Source organism: Nycticebus coucang, chromosome 4, assembly GCF_027406575.1.
Source record: "Nycticebus coucang isolate mNycCou1 chromosome 4, mNycCou1.pri, whole genome shotgun sequence".
Taxonomy (NCBI): Eukaryota; Metazoa; Chordata; class Mammalia; order Primates; family Lorisidae; genus Nycticebus; species Nycticebus coucang.
In genome coordinates, this window is record NC_069783.1 from 90555036 (window position 1) to 90558058 (window position 3023).

A 3023-nucleotide genomic window follows, 5' to 3' on the forward strand; every position below is an offset into this window, starting at 1 on the left:
GAAAGTTTAAAGCAAGAAGAAATGGCCAAGAGGCTAATATTGCTGAGGTTAAAAAAAAAAACATCCTTTGGTCTTAGCACCATCAAAGTCATAAGCGACTTAAGTAAGCCTTGTTTCAGTGGAAGGATGGGGGGTAAAAGTCAAATTAGGAAAAGATGACAAATGGGTGGGAGATAAGAAAGCTAAGGGTCATAGAGGAACTAAGCTCATGTGGGAAATTTTGCAAGGAAGGTTAGCGAGCAACATAGAGGAGGCCACTAGAGGAGGGTGGGGCTGAAAAAGAGTTTGCTTGGTTTGGTTTAAAATGGAGATATCCGACCTTGGGGGAAAGGACCTGGTGGAGAGGCAGAGCCCCGCTCACAAGGAATAAGAGTCAATTACCAGTGTGAGGCAACTGGGGTGCAGGGTCTCCTGTAAAGGACTTGAGGCCAGGCCTGGGGGACACTGCCCATCAGCAGGGCCGGCACGTGGCAGGTGCAGGTGTAGAGGGTTTGAGAGTCTAGAAGTAGGAATTTGAGGACATTCCCAAGTGAAGAGTTTGCTTTTCTCTGTGAAACATACTAGTCTCCAGCTAGAGGGAGGACAGGGGGAGGAGCAAGCTGCCTGCAGGGCTGTGCCAGCGACCTTGACGTGGTGACCAAAAATTCATGCCAATGCCACCTTCACAAGGGCAGCTGTGGCGAAAGCACGGGTCAGAGTCTTTCGTTTTCTCTCTGGCTATTCTCCCACACGCTGGATTAGTCCAGCTCTCCACCATCTCTGGTCCTACGTGCAAGCTGTTTCTAAAAGGAGGGGTCCACGCCACTACAAACAACCACTGGTTTGTTTTCTGTCCCTGCAGATTCATTTGCATTTCTAGAGTACAGCAGTCTCCCTTTATCAATGGTTTTGCTTTCTGCAGTTTCAATTACTCAAGGTCATCTGTGATCCAAAATTGCTAAATGGGAAATTCCAGAAATAAACAATTTGTAAGTTTTAAATGGCACACCATTCTGAGTAGCATGATGACATCCAGCACTGTCCTACCTTGGACGTGAATTCTTCCTTTGCAGGTCCCTGCTGTCTATGCTGCCTGCTCCTTGGTCAGTTAGTAGCCATCTTGGTGACCAGATTGACTGTCACAGAATTGCAGTGCTTGTATTTCTGTCACCCTATTTGGCTTCATAATGACCCCCAAGTACAAGTAATGATGCTGGCAATTTGGATATGCCAAAGAGAAGATGTAGAGTGCTTCCTTTATGTGAAAATGTGAAATTTTTTTCACACTTAGGCAAGAAAAAAATATGAGTTTTCTTAAATCTACTGAAAGAATGGATTTATCTGTGATATTGTGGAGAAGGAAAAAGAAATTCATGCCAGCTTTGCTCTCACACCTCAATTACAAAAGTTACAGCCACAGTGTGATAAGTGCTTAATTTTGAAAAGTAATGTGTTCTAACTGATGGCAATGTATTGTGCCAAATTAACTTAATCTTAATTAAACTTTATTAGGTATGTATATGACAAAACATAGTATATAAAGAGTTTGATACTATCTGTGGTTTTGGATATCCTTTGGGGATCTTGGAACATTTTCACCTTAGATAAAGGGATACTACTGTTTACAAATGGAATCATACCATATGTATTCTTTCTTAGTCTACCATTTTTTGGCTCAGAATAATTATTTTGATATACTTTCAATTGTATCAACAAATTGTCCCTTTTTATTGCTAAGTTGTATTCCCTACTGTGGATATACCACAATTTGTTTATTCATTTATTTATTAATGGAAAATTGGACTGTTTCCAGTTTGGAGATCTTACAAACAAGGCTGCTGTGCATATTTGTGTATAAGCCTTTGCATGAGCATATTCTTTTATTTTTCAGGTAAATATTACCAAATAAAAAAACAAATCTGGGTGTCTTAAGGAGAAACTATTTGAAAGGATTGTTGTAAGGATGGTAGGAGGACCACTGCAATAGGGAAATGCTCTGACCACTTGATCTGCAAATGTCTAAGAGGTTAGGCAAAGGGTGTACCTTGTACACAGAGGTGTGAACTTGGCTAGAAAGAATGGCATGGGGAGTGGGCTAAGCAGGAGTGTCATGATCAGAAATAGATGGAGCATGTCTTACCCTGAAGCCAGGGTAAGCTAGTCTCAGGAGGAACCTGCAGAAGGGTTGTGTGCTGGCTCCAGCTGAGGTTAGTCAGCTCATGGGGCTAGGGAAGGAGAGAATCTGAACCAAAGTTTGGTTAACAAGCATTTCATTCTTATTGATCAATGAGGGCAAGCAGTTCAGCTAATCATTTATGAGAAAAAGAATGGGAATTTAGAGGGTCTGTGTTTGACCTTGTCATGGGAAACAAGGGAGTTTCCTTGGGAGTCTTCTCCAAGTCATATGGAAAGTCATATCCAGTAAGTTGTTTCCAAGAACAAGGGTTGAAGGAGTTCTTAACCTTTACTACTTTTAGGCGCACAGAACTAAGGTAAAATTCAATACTGTGAATACCCAAGAGTGAAACGTCTAGAGGTATGTTTAATTTTCTTTAAAAACTGCCAAATGGTTTTCAAAAGTGTACAATACTATGTATAATCCCACCAGCAGTGTTTGAGACTTCTAGTTGACCCACATCCTTGACAATACTTGGTATAATCAGTCTTTTGGGGCCATTCTATTAATAGTGATTGTGCAATGGTGTCACATTGTGGTTGTAATTTGCATTTCCTTCATTACCAATGATGTTGAGCATCTTTTCATGTCCTAATTTCCTACCTGTATAACTTCTTTGGCAAAATATCTGTTCAAATCTTTTGTCCATTTTAAAAATTGAATTATTTGACTACATCTACTGACCTTCGTTGGCATCTATTGAATATTGAGTGTTCTTAATATATTCTGAATACAAGTCTTATATCAGATTTATGCTTTGCAATATTTTCAGAAAAGTTTTGGGACCTACAGCTTAGTGAAATGCTTATGCCAGTTTCTCTTCAGCACATTTCCCTGAACTCAGCCACTCCTGCGGGCTCCACTTCCA